We start from the raw sequence: 25,652 nt of genomic DNA, 5'->3' as shown, positions 1-25,652 counted from the left end.
GAAAATGAATGAAAAACCAGAGTAAAAGTTTCTCCTCCAAAACGTTCCCTTGGTTCTAGATGAAAGAACTTCTCTCCACATGCTCAGTTCTGAGAGATATGTGTGTGTGAAAGCTGTCCTTCACCTAGCTTGTTGGGAAAAGAGAGTTATTTTCAATTGCAAACACCAATCCATACTTATTTAATTGGAGGTACTAGCTAAAACTCGGTTTTACAGTGAAAACTGCAGGAACATCAAACCGGCACTAGGAAACAAATTGAGAAACGGAGTAAAACTTCTCCTGCAACACGTTCCTTTGTGCTAGATGAACGAACGTCTCTCCACATGCTCAGTTTTGAGAGATAAGTGTGTGTGAAAGCCGTCCTTCACATACCGTGTTGGAACACAATGTTTCTTTTCAGTTGCAAAAAACACTCCATACATATATATGGGGAGGTAATAGCTCCAACTCGTTTTTACAGTGAAAACTGCAGGAAGTTCTAACCGGCACTAGGAAACTGAGAAACCACAGTAAAAATTTGTCCTGCCAACCGTTCCATTTAGGCTAGATGAACGAAAGTCTATCCACATGCTCAGTTCTCAGAGATAAGTGTGTGGGAATGTTGTCTTTCACCCAGCTTGTTGGGAACACAAAGTTACTTTTTAGTTGCAAACACCTCTCCATATATATATGGGTAGTTACTAGCTCCAACTCGGTTATAAAGTGAATACTGCAGGTACTTCAAACTGACACTAGGAAACAGACTGAGAAACCAGAGAAAAAGATTCTCCTGCAAACCGTTCATTTTGTGCTAGATGAACGAACGTCCATTCACATGCACAGTTCTGAGAGTTAATTGTGTGTGAAAGCCTTCCTTCAAACAGTTTGTTGGGAACAAAAAATTTTCTATTCAGTTGCAAACTGCACTCCATATATGTATACGGGGAGGTACTAACTCCAACTCTGTTTAACAGTGAAAACTGCAGGTGCTTCAAACTGACACTAGGAAAGAGACTGAGAAACCAGAGAAAAAGATTCTCCTGCAAACCGTTCATTTTGTGCTAGATGAACGTAGGTCCATCAACATGCTCAGTTCTGAGAGATAATTGTGTGTGATAGCCTTCCTTCACCTAGCTTGTTGGAACACAAAGATTCATTTCAGTTGCAAACTCCACTCCATGCATATATATGGGGACGTACAAGATCCAACTCAGTTTTACAGTGAAAACTGCAGCAACATCAAACCGGCACTAGGAAACAAACTGAGAAACCATAGTAAAAGTTTCTCCTCCAAACAATTCCCTTGGTGCTAGATGAACGAACGTCTCTCCACATGCTCAGTTTTGAGAGAGAAGTGTGTGTGAAAGCCGTTTTTCAACAAACTTGTTGGGAACACAAATTTTCTTTTCAGTTTCAAACTCCACTCCATACATATTTATAGGGAAGTACTAGCTCCAACTCGGTTTTACAGTAAAAACTGCAGGAACTTCAAACCAGCACTAGGAAACAGACTGAGAATCCAGTGTAAAACTTCCTCCTGCAACCCGTTGCATTTGTGCTAGATGAACGAACGTCTCTCCACATGCTCATTTCTGAGTGATGTGTGTGTGTGAAAGCCGTCCTTCACCTAGCTTGTTGGGAACACAAAGATTCTTTTCAGTTGCAAACTACACTCCATACATATATATGGGTAGGTACTAGTTCCAACTCGTTTTCACAGTGAAAACTGCAGGAACTTCAAACCAGCACAAGGAAACAGACTGAGAAACCAGAGTAAAACTTCCTCCTGCAACGGGTTCCATTTGTGCTAGATGAACGAACGTCTCTCCACATGCTCAGTTCTGAGAGACATGTGTGTGTGAAAGCCGTCCTTCACCTAGCTTGTTGGGAACACGAAGATTCTATTCAGTTGCAAACTACACTCCATACATATATATGGGGAGGTACTAGTTCCAACTCGTTTTTACAGTGAAAACTGCAGGAACTTCAAACCGGCACTAGGAAACAGACTGAGAAATGAGGGTGAAATTTCTCCTGCAATCCGTTCGTTTTTGCTACATGAATAAATGTCTCTCCACATGCTCAGTTCTCAGAGATAAGTGTGTGTGAAAGCCTTCCTTCACCTAGCTTGTTGGGAAAAGAGAGCTATTTTCAATTGCAAACACCAATCCATACATATTTAATTGGAGGTACTAGCTAAAACTCGGTTTTACAGTGAAAACTGCAGGAACATCAAACCGGCACTAGGAAACAAACTGAGAAACAGAGTAAAACTTCTCCTGCAACACGTTCCTTTGTGCTAGATGAACGAACGTCTCTCCACATGTTCAGATCTGAGAGATCAGTGTGTGTGAAAGCCGTCCTTCACATACCTTGTTGGAACACGATGTTTCTTTTCAGTTGCAAAAAACACTCCATACATATATATGGGGAGGTACAAGCTCCAACTCGCTTTTACAATGGAAACTGCAGGAAATTCTAACCGGCACTAGGAAACTGAGAAACCCGAGTAAAAATTTGTCCTGCCAACCGTTACATTTATGCTAGATGAACGAACGTCTATCCACATGCTCAGTTCTCAGAGATAAGTGTGTGGGAATGTCGTCTTTCACCCAGCTTGTTGGGAACACAAAGTTTCTTTTCAGTTGCAAACACCTCTCCATATATATATGGGTAGTTACTAGCTCCAACTCGGTTATAAAGTGAATAATGCAGGTACTTCAAACTGACACTAGGAAACAGACTGGGAAAACACAGAAAAAGATTCTCCTGCAACCCGTTCTTTTTGTGCTAGATGAACGAAGGTCCATTCACATGCACATTTCTGAGAGATAATTGTGTGTGAAAGCCTTCCTTCAAACAGTTTGTTGGGAACACAAATTTTCTATTCAGTTGCAAACTGCACTCCATATATGTATATGGGGTGGTACTAGCCCCAACTCTGTTTAACAGTGAAAACTGCAGGTGCTTCAAACCGACACTAGGAAAGAGACAGAGAAACTAGTGTAAAAGATTCTCCTGCAACCCGTTCACTTTGAACTAGATGAAAGAATGTCCATCCACATGCTCAGTTCTGAGAGATAAGTGTGTGTGATAGCCGTCATTCACCTAGCTTGTTGGAACACAAAGTTTCATTTCAGTTGCAAATTCCCCTCCATGCATATATATGGGGAAGTACTAGATCCAACTCAGTTTTACAGTGAAAACTGCAGCAACATCAAACCGGCACTAGGAATCAGACTGAGAAACCATAGTAAAAGTTTCTCCTCCAAACTGTTCCCTTGGTGCTAGATGAACGAACGTCTTTCCACATGCTAAGTTCTGAGAAATATGTGTGTGGGAAAGCCGTACTTCAACTATCTTGTTGGGAAAACAAAATTTCTTTTCAGTTGCAAACTCCACTCCATACATATATATGGGGATATACTAGCTCCAACTCGGTTTTACAGTGAAAACTGCAGGAACTTCAAACCAGCACTAGGAAACAGACTGAGAGACCAGAGTAAAATTTCCTCCTGCAACCCGTTCCATTTGTGCTAGATGAACGAACGTCTCTCCACATGCTCAGTTCTGAGAAATGTGTGTGTGTGAAAGCCGTCCTTCACCTAGCTTGTTGGGAACACAAAGATTCTTTTCAGTTGCTAACTACACTCCATATATATAAATGGGGAGGTACTAGTTCCAACTCGTTTTTACAGAGAAAACTGCATGAACTTCAAACCGGCACTAGGAAATAGACTGAGAATGCAGAGTAAAAGTTTCTCCTGCAAACAGTTCCCTTTGTGCTAGATGAACGAACGTCTCTCCACATGCTCAGTTTTGAGAGAGAAGTGTGTGTGAAAGCCGTTTCAACATACTTGTTTCGAACACAAACTTTCTTTTCAGTTTCAAACTCCACACCATACATATTTATAGGGAAGTACTAGCGCCAACTCGGTTTTACAGTGAAAACTGCAGGAACTTCAAACCGGCACGAGGAAACAGACTGAGAAATGAGGGTAAAATTTCTCCTGCAAACCGTTCGTTTTTGCTACATGAATAAATGTCTCTCCACATGCTCACTTCTCAGAGATAAGTGTGTGTGAAAGCCGTCCTTCACCTAGCTTGTTGGGAAAAGAGAGCTATTTTCAACTGCAAACCCCAATCCATACATATTTAATTGGAGGTACTAGCTAAAACTCGGTTTTACAGTGAAAACTGCAGGAACATCAAACCGGCACTAGGAAACAAACTGAGAAACAGAGTAAAACTTCTCCTGCAACACGTTCTTTTGTGCTAGATGAACGAACGTCTCTCCACATGCTCAGTTCTGAGAGATAAGTTTGTGTGAAAGCCGTCCTTCACATACCTTGTTGGAACACAATGTTTCTGTTCAGTTGCACACTGCACTCCATGCATATATATGGGGACGTACTAGATCCAAATCAGTGTACAGTGAAAACTGCAGCAACATCAAACCGGCACTAGGAAACAGACTGAGAAACCATAGTAAAAGTTTCTCCTCCAAACAGTTCCCTTGGTGCTAGATGAACGAACGTCTCCCCACATGCTCAGTTTTGAGAGGGAAGTGTGTTTGAAAGCCGTTTTTCAACAAACTTTTTGGGAACACAAACTTTCTTTTCAGTTTCAAACTCCACTCCATACATATTTATAGGGAAGTACTAGCTCCAACTCGGTTTTACAGTAAAAACTGCAGGAACTTCAAACCAGCACTAGGAAACAGACTGAGAAACCAGAGTAAAACTTCCTCCTGCAACCCGTTCCATTTGTGCTAGATGAACGAACGTCTCTCCACATGCTCAGTTCTGAGAGATGTGTGTGTGTGAAAGCCGTCCTTCACCTAGCTTGTTGGGAACACAAAGATTCTTTTCAGTTGCAAACTACACTCCATACATATATATGGGGAGGTACTAGTTCCAACTCGTTTTCACAGTGAAAACTGCAGGAACTTTAAACCGGCACTAGAAAATAGACTGAGAAACCAGAGTAAAAATTTCTCCTGCAAACTTTTCCCTTTGTGCTAGATGAAAGAACATCTCTCCACATGCTCTGTTTTGAGAGAGAAGTGTGTGTGAAAGCCGTTTTTCAACAAACTTGTTGGGAACACAAACTTTCTTTTCAGTTTCAAACTCCACTCCATACATATTTATAGGGAAGTACTAGCTCCAACTCGGTTTTACAGTGAAAACTGCAAGAACTTCAAACCGGCACTAGGAAACAGACTGAGAAATGAGGGTAAAATTTCTCCTGCAAACCGTTCGTTTTTGCTACATGAATAAATGTCTTTCCACATGCTCAGTTCTCAGAGATAAGTGTGTGTGAAATCCGTCCTTCACCTAGCTTGTTGGGAACCCAAAGTTCTTTTCCAGTTGCAAACTCCACTCCATATATATATAGGGGTAGGTACTAATCCAACTCGGTTTTACAGTGATAACTGCAGAAACTTCATACTGGCACTAGGATATATACTGAGAAACCAGGGTAAAAGTTTCTCCTGCAACCAGTTCCCTTTGTGCTAGATGAACGAACGTCTCTCCACATGCTCAATACTCACAAATAATTGTGTTTGAAAGCCGTATTAACCCAGCTTGTTGGGAACACAAAGTTTCTTTTCACTTGCAAACTCCACTCCAAACATATATATGGGTAGGTAATAGCTCCAACACTTTTTTACAGAGAAAACTGCAAGTACTTCAATCCGGCACTAGGAAACAGCATGGGAATCCAGAGTAAAAGTTTCTCTCGCAACCCGTTAACTTTGTGGTAGGTGAACGATCGTCTCTCCACATGTTCAGTTCTGAGAGTTAAGTGTGTGTAAAAGCCGTATTTTACCTAGCTTTTTGGGAAAACAAAGTTTCTTTTCAGTTGCAAACTCCACTCCATACATATATATGGGGAGGTACTAGCTCCAACTCTGTTTTACAGTGAAAAATGCAGGAACATCAAACCGGCACTAGGAAAATGAATGAAAAACCAGAGTAAAAGTTTCTCCTCCAAAACGTTCCCTTGGTTCTAGATGAAAGAACTTCTCTCCACATGCTCAGTTCTGAGAGATATGTGTGTGTGAAAGCTGTCCTTCACCTAGCTTGTTGGGAAAAGAGAGTTATTTTCAATTGCAAACACCAATCCATACTTATTTAATTGGAGGTACTAGCTAAAACTCGGTTTTACAGTGAAAACTGCAGGAACATCAAACCGGCACTAGGAAACAAATTGAGAAACGGAGTAAAACTTCTCCTGCAACACGTTCCTTTGTGCTAGATGAACGAACGTCTCTCCACATGCTCAGTTCAGAAGGACATGTGTGTGTGAAAGCCGTCCTTCACATAGCTTGTTGGGAACACGAAGATTCTATTCAGTTGCAAAAAACACTCCATACATATATATGGGGAGGTAATAGCTCCAACTCGTTTTTACAGTGAAAACTGCAGGAAGTTCTAACCGGCACTAGGAAACTGAGAAACCACAGTAAAAATTTGTCCTGCCAACCGTTCCATTTAGGCTAGATGAACGAAAGTCTATCCACATGCTCAGTTCTCAGAGATAAGTGTGTGGGAATGTCGTCTTTCACCCAGCTTGTTGGGAACACAAAGTTACTTTTTAGTTGCAAACACCTCTCCATATATATATGGGTAGTTACTAGCTCCAACTCGGTTATAAAGTGAATACTGCAGGTACTTCAAACTGACACTAGGAAACAGACTGAGAAACCAGAGAAAAAGATTCTCCTGCAAACCGTTCATTTTGTGCTAGATGAACGAACGTCCATTCACATGCACAGTTCTGAGAGTTAATTGTGTGTGAAAGCCTTCCTTCAAACAGTTTGTTGGGAACAAAAAATTTTCTATTCAGTTGCAAACTGCACTCCATATATGTATACGGGGAGGTACTAACTCCAACTCTGTTTAACAGTGAAAACTGCAGGTGCTTCAAACTGACACTAGGAAAGAGACTGAGAAACCAGAGAAAAAGATTCTCCTGCAAACCGTTCATTTTGTGCTAGATGAACGAAGGTCCATCAACATGCTCAGTTCTGAGAGATAATTGTGTGTGATAGCCGTCCTTCACCTAGCTTGTTGGAACACAAAGATTCATTTCAGTTGCAAACTCCACTCCATGCATATATATGGGGACGTACTAGATCCAACTCAGTTTTACAGTGAAAACTGCAGCAACATCAAACCGGCACTAGGAAACAAACTGAGAAACCATAGTAAAAGTTTCTCCTCCAAACAATTCCCTTGGTGCTAGATGAACGAACGTCTCTCCACATGCTCAGTTTTGAGAGAGAAGTGTGTGTGAAAGCCGTTTTTCAACAAACTTGTTGGGAACACAAATTTTCTTTTCAGTTTCAAACTCCACTCCATACATATTTATAGGGAAGTACTAGCTCCAACTCGGTTTTACAGTAAAAACTGCAGGAACTTCAAACCAGCACTAGGAAACAGACTGAGAATCCAGAGTAAAACTTCCTCCTGCAACCCGTTGCATTTGTGCTAGATGAACGAACGTCTCTCCACATGCTCATTTCTGAGTGATGTGTGTGTGTGAAAGCCGTCCTTCACCTAGCTTGTTGGGAACACAAAGATTCTTTTAGGTTGCAAACTACACTCCATACGTATATATGGGTAGGTACTAGTTCCAACTCGTTTTTACAGTGAAAACTGCAGGAACTTCAAACCGGCACTAGGAAACAGACTGAGAAATGAGGGTGAAATTTCTCCTGCAATCCGTTCGTTTTTGCTACATGAATAAATGTCTCTCCACATGCTCAGTTCTCAGAGATAAGTGTGTGTGAAAGCCGTCCTTCATCTAGCTTGTTGGGAAAAGAGAGCTATTTTCAATTGCAAACACCAATCCATACATATTTAATTGGAGGTACTAGCTAAAACTCGGTTTTTCAGTGAAAACTGCAGGAACATCAAACCGGCACTAGGAAACAAACTGAGAAACAGAGTAAAACTTCTCCTGCAACACGTTCCTTTGTGCTAGATGAACGAACGTCTCTCCACATGTTCAGATCTGAGAGATCAGTGTGTGTGAAAGCCGTCCTTCACATACCTTGTTGGAACACGATGTTTCTTTTCAGTTGCAAAATCACTCCATACATATATATGGGGAGGTACAAGCTCCAACTCGCTTTTACAATGGAAACTGCAGGAAATTCTAACCGGCACTAGGAAACTGAGAAACCCTAGTAAAAATTTGTCCTGCCAACCGTTACATTTATGCTAGATGAACGAACGTCTATCCACATGCTCAGTTCTCAGAGATAAGTGTGTGGGAATGTCGTCTTTCACCCAGCTTGTTGGGAACACAAAGTTTCTTTTCAGTTGCAAACACCTCTCCATATATATATGGGTAGTTACTAGCTCCAACTCGGTTATAAAGTGAATAATGCAGGTACTTCAAACTGACACTAGGAAACAGACTGAGAAAACACAGAAAAAGTTTTACCTGCAACCCGTTCTTTTTGTGCTAGATGAACGAAGGTCCATTCACATGCACATTTCTGAGAGATAATTGTGTGTGAAAGCCTTCCTTCAAACAGTTTGTTGGGAACACAAATTTTCTATTCAGTTGCAAACTGCACTCCATATATGTATATGGGGTGGTACTAGCCCCAACTCTGTTTAACAGTGAAAACTGCAGGTGCTTCAAACCGACACTAGGAAAGAGACAGAGAAACTAGTGTAAAAGATTCTCCTGCAACCCGTTCACTTTGAACTAGATGAAAGAATGTCCATCCACATGCTCAGTTCTGAGAGATAAGTGTGTGTGATAGCCGTCATTCAACTAGCTTGTTGGAACACAAAGTTTCATTTCAGTTGCAAATTCCCCTCCATGCATATATATGGGGAAGAACTAGATCCAACTCAGTTTTACAGTGAAAACTGCAGCAACATCAAACCGGCACTAGGAATCAGACTGAGAAACCATAGTAAAAGTTTCTCCTCCAAACTGTTCCCTTGGTGGTAGATGAACGAACGTCTTTCCACATGCTCAGTTCTGAGAAATATGTGTGTGGGAAAGCCGTACTTCAACTATCTTGTTGGGAACACAAAGTTTCTTTTCAGTTGCAAACTCCACTCCATACATATATATGGGGATATACTAGCTCCAACTCGGTTTTACAGTGAAAACTGCAGGAACTTCAAACCAGCACTAGGAAACAGACTGAGAGACCAGAGTAAAATTTCCTCCTGCAACCCGTTCCATTTGTGCTAGATGAACGAACGTCTCTCCACATGCTCAGTTCTGAGAGATGTGTGTGTGTGAAAGCCGTCCTTCACCTAGCTTGTTGGGAACACAAAGATTCTTTTCAGTTGCTAACTACACTCCATATATATAAATGGGGAGGTACTAGTTCCAACTCGTTTTTACAGAGAAAACTGCATGAACTTCAAACCGGCACTAGGAAATAGACTGAGAATGCAGAGTAAAAGTTTCTCCTGCAAACAGTTCCCTTTGTGCTAGATGAACGAACGTCTCTCCACATGCTCAGTTTTGAGAGAGAAGTGTGTGTGAAAGCCGTTTGAACAAACTTGTTGGGAACACAAACTTTCTTTTCAGTTTCAAAATCCACACCATACATATTTATAGGGAAGTACTAGCGCCAACTCGGTTTTACAGTGAAAACTGCAGGAACTTCAAACCGGCACGAGGAAACAGACTGAGAAATGAGGGTAAAATTTCTCCTGCAAAACGTTCGTTTTTGCTACATGAATAAATGTCTCTCCACATGCTCACTTCTCAGAGATAAGTGTGTGTGAAAGCCGTCCTTCACCTAGCTTGTTGGGAAAAGAGAGCTATTTTCAACTGCAAACCCCAATCCATACATATTTAATTGGAGGTACTAGCTAAAACTCGGTTTTACAGTGAAAACTGCAGGAACATCAAACCGGCACTAGGAAACAAACTGAGAAACAGAGTAAAACTTCTCCTGCAACACGTTCTTTTGTGCTAGATGAACGAACGTCTCTCCACATGCTCAGTTCTGAGAGATAAGTTTGTGTGAAAGCCGTCCTTCACATACCTTGTTGGAACACAATGTTTCTGTTCAGTTGCACACTGCACTCCATGCATATATATGGGGACGTACTAGATCCAAATCAGTGTACAGTGAAAACTGCAGCAACATCAAACCGGCACTAGGAAACAGACTGAGAAACCATAGTAAAAGTTTCTCCTCCAAACAGTTCCCTTGGTGCTAGATGAACGAACGTCTCCCCACATGCTCAGTTTTGAGAGGGAAGTGTGTTTGAAAGCCGTTTTTCAACAAACTTTTTGGGAACACAAACTTTCTTTTCAGTTTCAAACTCCACTCCATACATATTTATAGGGAAGTACTAGCTCCAACTCGGTTTTACAGTAAAAACTGCAGGAACTTCAAACCAGCACTAGGAAACAGACTGAGAAACCAGAGTAAAACTTCCTCCTGCAACCCGTTCCATTTGTGCTAGATGAACGAACGTCTCTCCACATGCTCAGTTCTGAGAGATGTGTGTGTGTGTAAGCCGTCCTTCACCTAGCTTGTTGGGAACACAAAGATTCTTTTCAGTTGCAAACTACACTCCATACATATATATGGGGAGGTACTAGTTCCAACTCGTTTTCACAGTGAAAACTGCAGGAACTTTAAACCGGCACTAGAAAATAGACTGAGAAACCAGAGTAAAAATTTCTCCTGCAAACTTTTCCCTTTGTGCTAGATGAAAGAACATCTCTCCACATGCTCTGTTTTGAGAGAGAAGTGTGTGTGAAAGCCGTTTTTCAACAAACTTGTTGGGAACACAAACTTTCTTTTCAGTTTCAAACTCCACTCCATACATATTTATAGGGAAGTACTAGCTCCAACTCGGTTTTACAGTGAAAACTGCAAGAACTTCAAACCGGCACTAGGAAACAGACTGAGAAGTGAGGGTAAAATTTCTCCTGCAAACCGTTCGTTTTTGCTACATGAATAAATGTCTTTCCACATGCTCATTTCTCAGAGATAAGTGTGTGTGAAATCCGTCCTTCACCTAGCTTGTTGGGAACCCAAAGTTCTTTTCCAGTTGCAAACTCCACTCCATATATATATAGGGGTAGGTACTAATCCAACTCGGTTTTACAGTGATAACTGCAGAAACTTCATACCGGCACTAGGATATATACTGAGAAACCAGGGTAAAAGTTTCTCCTGCAACCAGTTCCCTTTGTGCTAGATGAACGAACGTCTCTCCACATGCTCAATACTCACAAATAATTGTGTTTGAAAGCCGTATTAACCCAGCTTGTTGGGAACACAAAGTTTCTTTTCACTTGCAAACTCCACTCCAAACATATATATGGGTAGGTAATAGCTCCAACACTCTTTTACAGAGAAAACTGCAAGTACTTCAATCCGGCACTAGGAAACAGAATGGGAATCCAGAGTAAAAGTTTCTCCCGCAACCCGTTAACTTTGTGGTAGGTGAACGATCGTCTCTCCACATGTTCAGTTCTGAGAGTTAAGTGTGTGTAAAAGCCGTATTTTACCTAGCTTTTTTGGAAAACAAAGTTTCTTTTCAGTTGCAAACTCCACTCCATACATATATATGGGGAGGTACTAGCTCCAACTCTGTTTTACAGTGAAAAATGCAGGAACATCAAACCGGCACTAGGAAAATGAATGAAAAACCAGAGTAAAAGTTTCTCCTCCAAAACGTTCCCTTGGTTCTAGATGAAAGAACTTCTCTCCACATGCTCAGTTCTGAGAGATATGTGTGTGTGAAAGCTGTCCTTCACCTAGCTTGTTGGGAAAAGAGAGTTATTTTCAACTGCAAACACCAATCCATACTTATTTAATTGGAGGTACTAGCTAAAACTCGGTTTTACAGTGAAAACTGCAGGAACATCAAACCGGCACTAGGAAACAAATTGAGAAACGGAGTAAAACTTCTCCTGCAACACGTTCCTTTGTGCTAGATGAACGAACGTCTCTCCACATGCTCAGTTTTGAGAGATAAGTGTGTGTGAAAGCCGTCCTTCACATACCGTGTTGGAACACAATGTTTCTTTTCAGTTGCAAAAAACACTCCATACATATATATGGGGAGGTAATAGCTCCAACTCGTTTTTACAGTGAAAACTGCAGGAAGTTCTAACCGGCACTAGGAAACTGAGAAACCACAGTAAAAATTTGTCCTGCCAACCGTTCCATTTAGGCTAGATGAACGAAAGTCTATCCACATGCTCAGTTCTCAGAGATAAGTGTGTGGGAATGTCGTCTTTCACCCAGCTTGTTGGGAACACAAAGTTACTTTTTAGTTGCAAACACCTCTCCATATATATATGGGTAGTTACTAGCTCCAACTCGGTTATAAAGTGAATACTGCAGGTACTTCAAACTGACACTAGGAAACAGACTGAGAAACCAGAGAAAAAGATTCTCCTGCAAACCGTTCATTTTGTGCTAGATGAACGAACGTCCATTCACATGCACAGTTCTGAGAGTTAATTGTGTGTGAAAGCCTTCCTTCAAACAGTTTGTTGGGAACAAAAAATTTTCTATTCAGTTGCAAACTGCACTCCATATATGTATACGGGGAGGTACTAACTCCAACTCTGTTTAACAGTGAAAACTGCAGGTGCTTCAAACTGACACTAGGAAAGAGACTGAGAAACCAGAGAAAAAGATTCTCCTGCAAACCGTTCATTTTGTGCTAGATGAACGAAGGTCCATCAACATGCTCAGTTCTGAGAGATAATTGTGTGTGATAGCCGTCCTTCACCTAGCTTGTTGGAACACAAAGATTCATTTCAGTTGCAAACTCCACTCCATGCATATATATGGGGACGTACTAGATCCAACTCAGTTTTACAGTGAAAACTGCAGCAACATCAAACCGGCACTAGGAAACAAACTGAGAAACCATAGTAAAAGTTTCTCCTCCAAACAATTCCCTTGGTGCTAGATGAACGAACGTCTCTCCACATGCTCAGTTTTGAGAGAGAAGTGTGTGTGAAAGCCGTTTTTCAACAAACTTGTTGGGAACACAAATTTTCTTTTCAGTTTCAAACTCCACTCCATACATATTTATAGGGAAGTACTAGCTCCAACTCGGTTTTACAGTAAAAACTGCAGGAACTTCAAACCAGCACTAGGAAACAGACTGAGAATCCAGAGTAAAACTTCCTCCTGCAACCCGTTGCATTTGTGCTAGATGAACGAACGTCTCTCCACATGCTCATTTCTGAGTGAGGTGTGTGTGTGAAAGCCGTCCTTCACCTAGCTTGTTGGGAACACAAAGATTCTTTTCAGTTGCAAACTACACTCCATACATATATATGGGTAGGTACTAGTTCCAACTCGTTTTCACAGTGAAAACTGCAGGAACTTCAAACCAGCACAAGGAAACAGACTGAGAAACCAGAGTAAAACTTCCTCCTGCAACCGGTTCCATTTGTGCTAGATGAACGAACGTCTCTCCACATGCTCAGTTCTGAGAGACATGTGTGTGTGAAAGCCGTCCTTCACCTAGCTTGTTGGGAACACGAAGATTCTATTCAGTTGCAAACTACACTCCATACATATATATGGGGAGGTACTAGTTCCAACTCGTTTTTACAGTGAAAACTGCAGGAACTTCAAACCGGCACTAGGAAACATACTGAGAAATGAGGGTGAAATTTCTCCTGCAATCCGTTCGTTTTTGCTACATGAATAAATGTCTCTCCACATGCTCAGTTCTCAGAGATAAGTGTGTGTGAAAGCCTTCCTTCACCTAGCTTGTTGGGAAAAGAGAGCTATTTTCAATTGCAAACACCAATCCATACATATTTAATTGGAGGTACTAGCTAAAACTCGGTTTTACAGTGAAAACTGCAGGAACATCAAACCGGCACTAGGAAACAAACTGAGAAACAGAGTAAAACTTCTCCTGCAACACGTTCCTTTGTGCTAGATGAACGAACGTCTCTCCACATGTTCAGATCTGAGAGATCAGTGTGTGTGAAAGCCGTCCTTCACATACCTTGTTGGAACACGATGTTTCTTTTCAGTTGCAAAAAACACTCCATACATATATATGGGGAGGTACAAGCTCCAACTCGCTTTTACAATGGAAACTGCAGGAAATTCTAACCGGCACTAGGAAACTGAGAAACCCGAGTAAAAATTTGTCCTGCCAACCGTTACATTTATGCTAGATGAACGAACGTCTATCCACATGCTCAGTTCTCAGAGATAAGTGTGTGGGAATGTCGTCTTTCACCCAGCTTGTTGGGAACACAAAGTTTCTTTTCAGTTGCAAACACCTCTCCATATATATATGGGTAGTTACTAGCTCCAACTCGGTTATAAAGTGAATAATGCAGGTACTTCAAACTGACACTAGGAAACAGACTGGGAAAACACAGAAAAAGATTCTCCTGCAACCCGTTCTTTTTGTGCTAGATGAACGAAGGTCCATTCACATGCACATTTCTGAGAGATAATTGTGTGTGAAAGCCTTCCTTCAAACAGTTTGTTGGGAACACAAATTTTCTATTCAGTTGCAAACTGCACTCCATATATGTATATGGGGTGGTACTAGCCCCAACTCTGTTTAACAGTGAAAACTGCAGGTGCTTCAAACCGACACTAGGAAAGAGACAGAGAAACTAGTGTAAAAGATTCTCCTGCAACCCGTTCACTTTGAACTAGATGAAAGAATGTCCATCCACATGCTCAGTTCTGAGAGATAAGTGTGTGTGATAGCCGTCATTCACCTAGCTTGTTGGAACACAAAGTTTCATTTCAGTTGCAAATTCCAATCCATGCATATATATGGGGAAGTACTAGATCCAACTCAGTTTTACAGTGAAAACTGCAGCAACATCAAACCGGCACTAGGAATCAGACTGAGAAACCATAGTAAAAGTTTCTCCTCCAAACTGTTCCCTTGGTGCTAGATGAACGAACGTCTTTCCACATGCTCAGTTCTGAGAAATATGTGTGTGGGAAAGCCGTACTTCAACTATCTTGTTGGGAAAACAAAATTTCTTTTCAGTTGCAAACTCCACTCCATACATATATATGGGGATATACTAGCTCCAACTCGGTTTTACAGTGAAAACTGCAGGAACTTCAAACCAGCACTAGGAAACAGACTGAGAGACCAGAGTAAAATTTCCTCCTGCAACCCGTTCCATTTGTGCTAGATGAACGAACGTCTCTCCACATGCTCAGTTCTGAGAAATGTGTGTGTGTGAAAGCCGTCCTTCACCTAGCTTGTTGGGAACACAAAGATTCTTTTCAGTTGCTAACTACACTCCATATATATAAATGGGGAGGTACTAGTTCCAACTCGTTTTTACAGAGAAAACTGCATGAACTTCAAACCGGCACTAGGAAATAGACTGAGAATGCAGAGTAAAAGTTTCTCCTGCAAACAGTTCCCTTTGTGCTAGATGAACGAACGTCTCTCCACATGCTCAGTTTTGAGAGAGAAGTGTGTGTGAAAGCCGTTTCAACAAACTTGTTGGGAACACAAACTTTCTTTTCAGTTTCAAACTCCACACCATACATATTTATAGGGAAGTACTAGCGCCAACTCGGTTTTACAGTGAAACCTGCAGGAACTTCAAACCGGCACGAGGAAACAGACTGAGAAATGAGGGTAAAATTTCTCCTGCAAACCGTTCGTTTTTGCTACATGAATAAATGTCTCTCCACATGCTCACTTCTCAGAGATAAGTGTGTGTGAAAGCCGTCCTTCACCTAGCTTGTTGGGAAAAGAGAGCTATTTTCAACTGCAAACCCCAATCCATACATATTTAATTGGAGGTACTAGCTAAAACTCGGTTTTACAGTGAAAACTGCAGGAACATCAAACCGGCACTAGGAAACAAACTGAGAAACAGAGTAAAACTTCTCCTGCAACACGTTCTTTTGTGCTAGATGAACGAACGTCTCTCCACATGCTCAGTTCTGAGAGATAAGTTTGTGTGAAAGCCGTCCTTCACATACCTTGTTGGAACACAATGTTTCTGTTCAGTTGCACACTGCACTCCATGCATATATATGGGGACGTACTAGATCCAAATCAGTGTACAGTGAAAACTGCAGCAACATCAAACCGGCACTAGGAAACAGACTGAGAAACCATAGTAAAAGTTTCTCCTCCAAACAGTTCCCTTGGTGCTAGATGAACGAACGTCTCCCCACATGCTCAGTTTTGAGAGGGAAGTGTGTTTGAAAGCCGTTTTTCAACAAACTTTTTGGGAACACAAACTTTCTTTTCAGTTTCAAACTCCACTCCATACATATTTATAGGGAAGTACTAGCTCCAACTCGGTTTTACAGTAAAAACTGCAGGAACTTCAAACCAGCACTAGGAAACAGACTGAGAAACCAGAGTAAAACTTCCTCCTGCAACCCGTTCCATTTGTGCTAGATGAACGAACGTCTCTCCACATGCTCAGTTCTGAGAGATGTGTGTGTGTGAAAGCCGTCCTTCACCTAGCTTGTTGGGAACACAAAGATTCTTTTCAGTTGCAAACTACACTCCATACATATATATGGGGAGGTACTAGTTCCAACTCGTTTTCACAGTGAAAACTGCAGGAACTTTAAACCGGCACTAGAAAATAGACTGAGAAACCAGAGTAAAAATTTCTCCTGCAAACTTTTCCCTTTGTGCTAGATGAAAGAACATCTCTCCACATGCTCTGTTTTGAGAGAGAAGTGTGTGTGAAAGCCGTTTTTCAACCAACTTGTTGGGAACACAAACTTTCTTTTCAGTTTCAAACTCCACTCCATACATATTTATAGGGAAGTACTAGCTCCAACTCGGTTTTACAGTGAAAACTGCAAGAACTTCAAACCGGCACTAGGAAACAGACTAAGAAATGAGGGTAAAATTTCTCCTGCAAACCGTTCGTTTTTGCTACATGAATAAATGTCTTTCCACATGCTCAGTTCTCAGAGATAAGTGTGTGTGAAATCCGTCCTTCACCTAGCTTGTTGGGAACCCAAAGTTCTTTTCCAGTTGCAAACTCCACTCCATATATATATAGGGGTAGGTACTAATCCAACTCGGTTTTACAGTGATAACTGCAGAAACTTCATACCGGCACTAGGATATATACTGAGAAACCAGGGTAAAAGTTTCTCCTGCAACCAGTTCCCTTTGTGCTAGATGAACGAACGTCTCTCCACATGCTCAATACTCACAAATAATTGTGTTTGAAAGCCGTATTAACCCAGCTTGTTGGGAACACAAAGTTTCTTTTCACTTGCAAACTCCACTCCAAACATATATATGGGTAGGTAATAGCTCCAACACTCTTTTACAGAGAAAACTGCAAGTACTTCAATCCGGCACTAGGAAACAGAATGGGAATCCAGAGTAAAAGTTTCTCCCGCAACCCGTTAACTTTGTGGTAGGTGAACGATCGTCTCTCCACATGTTCAGTTCTGAGAGTTAAGTGTGTGTAAAAGCCGTATTTTACCTAGCTTTTTGGGAAAACAAAGTTTCTTTTCAGTTGCAAACTCCACTCCATACATATATATGGGGAGGTACTAGCTCCAACTCTGTTTTACAGTGAAAAATGCAGGAACATCAAACCGGCACTAGGAAAATGAATGAAAAACCAGAGTAAAAGTTTCTCCTCCAAAACGTTCCCTTGGTTCTAGATGAAAGAACTTCTCTCCACATGCTCAGTTCTGAGAGATATGTGTGTGTGAAAGCTGTCCTTCACCTAGCTTGTTGGGAAAAGAGAGTTATTTTCAACTGCAAACACCAATCCATACTTATTTAATTGGAGGTACTAGCTAAAACTCGGTTTTACAGTGAAAACTGCAGGAACATCAAACCGGCACTAGGAAACAAATTGAGAAACGGAGTAAAACTTCTCCTGCAACACGTTCCTTTGTGCTAGATGAACGAACGTCTCTCCACATGCTCAGTTTTGAGAGATAAGTGTGTGTGAAAGCCGTCCTTCACATACCGTGTTGGAACACAATGTTTCTTTTCAGTTGCAAAAAACACTCCATACATATATATGGGGAGGTAATAGCTCCAACTCGTTTTTACAGTGAAAACTGCAGGAAGTTCTAACCGGCACTAGGAAACTGAGAAACCACAGTAAAAATTTGTCCTGCCAACCGTTCCATTTAGGCTAGATGAACGAAAGTCTATCCACATGCTCAGTTCTCAGAGATAAGTGTGTGGGAATGTCGTCTTTCACCCAGCTTGTTGGGAACACAAAGTTACTTTTTAGTTGCAAACACCTCTCCATATATATATGGGTAGTTACTAGCTCCAACTCGGTTATAAAGTGAATACTGCAGGTACTTCAAACTGACACTAGGAAACAGACTTAGAAAACAGAGAAAAAGATTCTCCTGCAACCCGTTCTTTTTGTGCTAGATGAACGAAGGTCCATTCACATGCACAGTTCTGAGAGATAATTGTGTGTGAAAGCCTTCCTTCAAACAGTTTGTTGGGAACACAAATTTTCTATTCAGTTGCAAACTGCACTCCATATATGTATACGGGGAGGTACTAACTCCAACTCTGTTTAACAGTGAAAACTGCAGGTGCTTGAAACCGACACTAGGAAAGAGACAGAAAAACTAGAGTAAAAGATTCTCCTGCAACCCGTTCACTTTGTGCTACATGAAAGAAGGTCCAACCCCATGCTCAGTTCTGAGAGATAAGTGTGTGTGATAGCCGTCATTCACCTAGCTTGTTGGAACACAAAGTTTCATTTCAGTTGCAAATTCCACTCCATGCATATATATGGGGAAGTACTAGATCCAACTCAGTTTTACAGTGAAAACTGCAGCAACATCAAGCCGGCACTAGGAATCAGACTGAGAAACCATAGTAAAAATTTCTCCTCCAAACTGTTCCCTTGGTGCTAGATGAACGAACGTCTCTCCACATGCTCAGTTCTGAGAAATATGTGTGTGGGAAAGCCGTACTTCACCTATCTTGTTGGGAACACAAAGTTTCTTTTCACTTGTAAACTCAACTCCAAACATATATATGGGTAGGTAATAGCTCCAAAACTCTTTTACAGAGAAAACGGCAGGTACTTCAATCCGGCACTAGGAAACAGAATGGGAATCCAGAGTAAAAGTTTCTCTTGCAACCCGTTAACTTTGTGCTAGGTGAACGATCGTCTCTCCACATGTTCAGTTCTGAGAGTTAAGTGTGTGTAAAAGCCGTATTTTACCTAGCTTTTTGGGAAAACAAAGTTTCTTTTCACTTGCAAACTCCACTCCATACATATATATGGGGAGGTACTAGCTCCAACTCTGCTTTACAGTGAAAAATGCAGGAACATCAAACCGGCACTAGGAAACAGACTGAGAAAACATAGTAATAGTTTCTCCTCCAAAAGGTTCCCTTTGTGCTAGTTTAAAGAACGTCTCTCCACATGCTAATTTCTGAGAGATATGTGTGTGTGAAAGCCGTCCTTCCCCTAGCTTGTTGGGAAAAGAGAGATATTTTCAATTGGAATCACCAATCCATACATATTTAAGGGGAGGTTCTAGCTCCAATTCGGTTTTAAAGTGGAAACTGCAGGAACATCAAACCGGCACTAGGAAACAAACTGAGAAACAGAGTAAAAATTCTCCTGCAACATGTTCCTTTGTTCTAGATGAACGAACGTCTCTCCAAATGCTCAGTTCTGAGAGATAAGTGTGTGTGAAAGCCGTCCTTCACATACCTTGTTGGAACACAATGTTTCTTTTCAGTTGCAAAAAACTCTCCATACATATATATGGGGAGGTACAAGCTCGAACTCGTTTTTACATTGAAAACTGCAGGAAGTTCTAACCGGCACTAGGAAACTGAGAAACCACAGTAAAAATTTGTCCTGCCAACCGTTCCATTTATGCTAGAATAACGAACGTCTATCCACATGCTCAGTTCTCAGAGATAAGTGTGTGGGAAAGTCGTCTTTCACCCAGCTTGTTGGGAACACAAAGTTTCTTTTCAGTTGCAAACACCTCCCCATATATATATGGGTAGTTACTAGCTCCAACTCGGTTATACAGTGAATACTGCAGGTACTTCAAACTGACACTAGGAAACAGAATTAGAAACCAGAGAAAAAGATTCTCCTGCAAACCGTTCCTTTTGTGTTAGATGAATGAAGGTGCATTCACATGCACAGTTATGAGAGATAATTGTGTGTGAAAGCCTTCCTTCAAACAGTTTGTTGGGAACACATATTTTCTATTCAGTTGCAAACTGCACTCCATATATATAAATGGGGAGGTACTAGCTCCTACTCTGTTTAAAAGTGAAAACTGCAGGTACTTCAAACCGACACTAGGAAAGATACTGAGAAACTAGAGTAAAAGATTCTCCTGCAACCCGTTCACATTGAGCTACATGAACGAAGGTCCATCCACATGCTCAGTTCTGAGAGATAAGTGTGTGTGATAGCCGTCCTTCACCTAGCTTGTTGGAACACAAAGTTTCATTTCAGTTGCAAACTCCACTCCATGCATATATATGGGGACGTACCAGATCCAACTCAGTTTTACAGTAAAAAATGCAGGAACTTCAAACCGGCACTAGGAAACAGACTGAGAAACCATAGTAAAAGTTTCTCCTCCAAACATTTCCCTTGGTGCTAGATGAACGAACGTCTCTCCACATGCTCAGTTCTGAGAGATATATGTGTGGGAAAGCCGTAATTCACCTATCTTGTTGGGAACACAAAGTTTCTTTTCAGTTGCAAACTCCACTCCATATATATATATGGGGATATACTAGCTCCAACTCGGTTTTACAGTGAAAACTGCAGGAACTTCAAACCGTCACTAGGAAACAGACTGAGAAACCAGTGTAAAAGTTTCTCCTTCAACCCGTTTCCTTGTTTCTAGATGAACAAACGTCTCTCCACATGCTCAGTTCTGAGAGATAAGTGTGTGTGAAAGGCTTCCTTCAAACTGCTTGTTGGTAACACAAATTTGCTATTCAGTTGCAAAATGCACTCCATATATATACACGGGGAGGTACTAGCTCCAACTCTGTTTTACAGTGAAAACTGCAGGTATTCAAACCGACACTAGGAAAGTGACTTTGAAACTAGAGTAAAAGTTTCTCCTCCAACCCGTTCCTTGGTTCTACATGAACGAACATCTCTCCACATGCTCAGTTCTGAGAGATAATTGTGTGTGAAAGCCTTACTTCAAACATCTTGTTGGGAACACAAAATTTTTATTCAGTTGCAAAATGCGCTCCATATATATACATGGGGAGCTACTAGCTCCAACTCGGTTTTACAGTGTAAACTGCAGGAACTGCTAACTAGCACTAGGAAACAGACTGAGAAACCAGAGAAAAAGTTTCCCCTGCAACCCGTACAATTTGTGCTAGATGAACGAACGTCTCTCCACATGCTCAGATCTGAGAGATAAGTGTGTGTGAAAGGCTTCTTTCAAACAGCTTGTTGGTAACACAAATATTCAATTCAGTTGCAAACTGTACTCCATATATATAAATGGGTAGGTACTAGTTCCAACTCGGTTTTACAGTGAAAACTGCAGGTATTTCAAAACGACACTAGGAAAGGGACTGAGAAACTAGAATAAAAGATTCTCCTGCAAAACGTTCCCTTGGAGCTAGATGAACGAAGGTCCATCTACATGCTCAGTTTTGAGAGATAAGTGTGTGTGAAAGCCGTCCTTCACCTAGCTTGTTGGGAACACAAAGATTCTATTCTGTTGCAAACTCCACTCCATACATATATATGGGGAGGTACTAGCTCCAACTCTGTTTTACAGTGAATATTGCAGGAATTTCTAACCGTCACTAGGAAACAGACTGAGAAACCAGAGTAATCGTTTGTCCTGCAACCGTTCCAATTATGCTAGGTGAACGAACGTCTATCCACATGCTCAGTTCTAAGAGATAAGTGTGTGAGAAAGTCAACTTTCACCCAGCTTGTTGGGAACACAAAGATTCTTTTCAGTTGCAAACACCACTCCATATATATATGGGTAGGTACTAGCTCAAAAATCGATTTTACAGTGAAAACTGCAGGTACTTCACACCGGCACTAGGAAACAGACTGAGAAACCAGAGTAAAATTTCTCCTCCAACACGTAAACTTTTGCTGGATGAACGAACGTCTCTCCACATGCTCAGGTCTGAGAGATAAGTGTGTGTGAAATCCATCCTTCAAACAGCTTGTTGGGAACACAAATTTTCTATTCAGTTGCAAACTGCACTCCATATATATATACGGGGAGATATTAGCTCCAAGTATGTTTTACAGTGAAAACTGCAGGTACTTCAAACCGACATTAGGAAAGTGACTGAGAAACTAGAATAAAAGATTTTCCTACAAACTCTTCCCTTTGTGCTAAATGAACGAAGGTCCATCCACATGCTCAGTTCTGAGAGATAATTGTGTGTGAAAGCCGTCCTTCACCTAGCTTGTTGGGAAGACAATGTTTCTGTTCTGTTGCAAACTCCACTCCATACATATATATGGGGAGGTACTAGATCCAACTCGGTTTTACAGTGAAACCTGCAGGAATTTCAAAATGGCACTTGGAAACAGACTGAGAAACAAGAGTAAAAATTCTCCTGCCACACGTTCCTTTGTGCTAGATGAACGAACGTCTCTCCACATGCTCAGTTCTGTGAGATATGTGTGCGTGAAAGCCGTCCTTCACCTAGCTTGATGGGAAAAGAGAGCTATTTTAAATTGCATACACCAATCCATACATATTTAGGGGGAGGTACTAGCTCCAACTCGGTTTTACATTGAAAACTGCAGGAACATCAAACCGGCACAAGGAAACAGACTGAGAAACCAGAGTAAAAATTCTCCTGCAACACGATCTTTGTGCTAGATGAACGAACGTCTCTCCACTTGCTCAGTTCTGAGAGATAAGTGTGTGTGAAAGCCGTACTTCACCTAGCTTGTTGGAACACAAAGATTCTTTTCAGTTGCAAAAAACACTCCATACATATATATGGGGATGTACAAGGTCCAACTCGGTTTTACAGTGAAAACTGCAGGTACTTCAAACCGACACTAGGAAATTGACTGAGTAACTAGAGTAAAAGATTTTCCTGCAACCCGTTCCATTTGTGCTAAATGAACGAAGGTCTCTCCACTTGCTCATTTCTGAGAGATAAGTGTGTGTGAAAGCCTTCCTTTAACAAGCTTGTTGGGAACACAAATTTTCTATTCAGTTGCAAACTCCATTCCATACATATATATGGGGAGGTTCTACCTCCAAATCGGTTTTACAGTGAAAACTGCAGGAACTTCAAACCGGCACTAGGAAACAGATTGAGAAAGCAGAGAAAAAGTGTCTCCTGCAACCCGTTCCCTTGGTGCTAGATGAACGAACGTCTCTCCACTTGCTCAGTTCTGAGAGGTAAGTGTGTGTGAAAGACGTCCTTCACCTAGCTTGTTGGGAACACAAAGTATATTTTCAGTTTCAAACTCCATTCCATACATATATATGGGGAGGTAGTAGCTCCAACAGTGTTTTACCGAGAAAACTGCAGGAACTTCAAACTGGCACTAGGAAACAGACTGAGAAAGCAGAGAAAATGTGTCTCCTGCAACCCGTTCCCTTTGTGCTAGATGAACGAACGTCTCTCCACTTGCTCAGTTCTGAGAGATAAGTGTGTGTGAAAGCCGTCCTTCACATAGCTTGTTGGGAACACAAAGTTTCTTTTCATTTGCAAACTCCACTCCATACATATATATGGGGAGGTACTAGCTCCAACTCGGTTTTACAGTGAAAACTGCAGGAACTTCAAACCGGCACTAGGAAACAGACTGAGAATCCAGAGTAGAAGTTTCTCCTGCAACCCGTTCCCTTGGTGCTAGATGAAGGAAATTCTCTCCACATGCTCAGTTCTGAGAATTTATTGTGTGTGAAAGCCGTCCTTCACCTAGCTTGTTGGGAACACAAAGTTTCTTTTCAGTTGCAAACTCCACTCCATACATATATATGGGGATGTACAAGCTCCAACTAGGTTTTACAGTGAAAAATGCAGGAACTTCAAACCAGCACTAGGAAACAGACTGAGAAACCAGAGTAATAGTTTCTCCTGCAACCCGTTCCCTTGGTGCTAGATGAACGAACGTCTCTCCACTTGCTCAGTTCTGAGAGATAAGTGTGTGTGAAAGCCGTCCTTCACCTAGCTTGTTGGAACACAAAGATTCTTTTCAGTTGCAAAAAACACTCCATACATATATATGGGGATGTACTAGCTCCAACTCGGTTTTACAGTGAAAACTGCAGGTACTTCAAACCGACACTAGGAAATTTACTGAGTAACTAGAATAAAAGATTTTCCTGCAACCCGTTCCATTTGTGCTAAATGAACGAAGGTCTCTCCACTTGCTCATTTCTGAGAGATAAGTGTGTGTGAAAGCCTTCCTTCAACAATCTTGTTGGGAAGACAAATTTTCTATTCAGTTGCAAACTGCACTGTAAATATATACATGGGGAGGTACTAGCTACAACTCTGTTTTACAGTGAAAACTGCAGGTAATTCAAACCGACACTAGGAACGAGACAAAGAAACAAGAGTAAAAGATTCCCCTGCAACCCTTTCCCTTTGAGCTAGATGAACGAAGGTCCATCCACATGTTCGGTTCTGAGAGACATGTGTGTGTGAAAGCGGTCCTTCACATAGCTTGTTGGGAACACAAAATTTCGTTTCTGTTGCAAACTCCACTCCATAAATATATATGGGGACGTACTAGATCCAACTCAGTTTTACAGTGAAATCTGCAGTTAATTCAAACCGGCACTAGGAAACAGACTTAAAAACTAGAGTAAAATTTTCTACTCCAACCCGTTCCCTTGATTCTAGATGAACGAACGTCTCTACACATGCTCAGTTCTGAGAGATATGTGTGTGTGAAAGCCGTCCTTCAATTAGCTTGTTGGGAAAAGAGAGCTATTTTCAATTGCAAACACCAATCCATACAAATTTAAATGGAGGTACTAGCTAAAACTCGGTTTTACAGTGAAAACTGCAGGAACATCAAACCGGCACTAGGAAACAGACTGAGAAACCAGAGTAAGAATTCTCCTGCAACACGTTCCTTTGTGCTAGATGAACGAACGTCTCTCCAATTGCTCAGTTCTGAGAAATAAGTGTGTGTAAAAGCCGTCCTTCACCTAGCTTGTTGGAACACAAAGATTCTTTTCAGTTGCAAAAAACACTCCATACATATATATGGGGAGGTACTAGCTTCAACTCGGTTTTACAGTGAAAACTGCAGGAATATCTAACCTGCACTAGAAAACAGACTGAGAAACCAGAGTAATCGTTTGTCCTGCCAACCGTTCCATTTATGCTAGATGAACAAACGTATATCCACATGCTCAGTTCTCAGAGATAAGTGTGTGTGAAAGTCTTCTTTAACCCAGCTTGTTTGGAACACAAAGTTTCTATTCAATTGCAAACACCACTCCATATATATATGGGTAGGTACTAGCTCCAACTCGGTTTTACAGTGAAAACTGCAGGTATTTCAAAACGACTCTAGGAAACACACTGAGATTCCAGAGTAAATTTTCTCCTGCAACGCGTTCCTTTGTGCTTGATGAACGAAAGTCTCTCCACTTGCTCAGTTCTGAGAAATAAGTGTGTGTGAAAGCCGTCCTTCACCTAGCTTGTTGGAACACAAAGATTCTTTTCAGCTGCAAAAAACA

This window comes from Camelus bactrianus, chromosome 36 (assembly GCF_048773025.1).
Source record: "Camelus bactrianus isolate YW-2024 breed Bactrian camel chromosome 36, ASM4877302v1, whole genome shotgun sequence".
Classification (NCBI taxonomy): Eukaryota; Metazoa; Chordata; class Mammalia; order Artiodactyla; family Camelidae; genus Camelus; species Camelus bactrianus.
The sequence above is the reverse complement of the archived record's forward strand: the minus strand, read 5'-3'. Positions refer to the sequence as shown.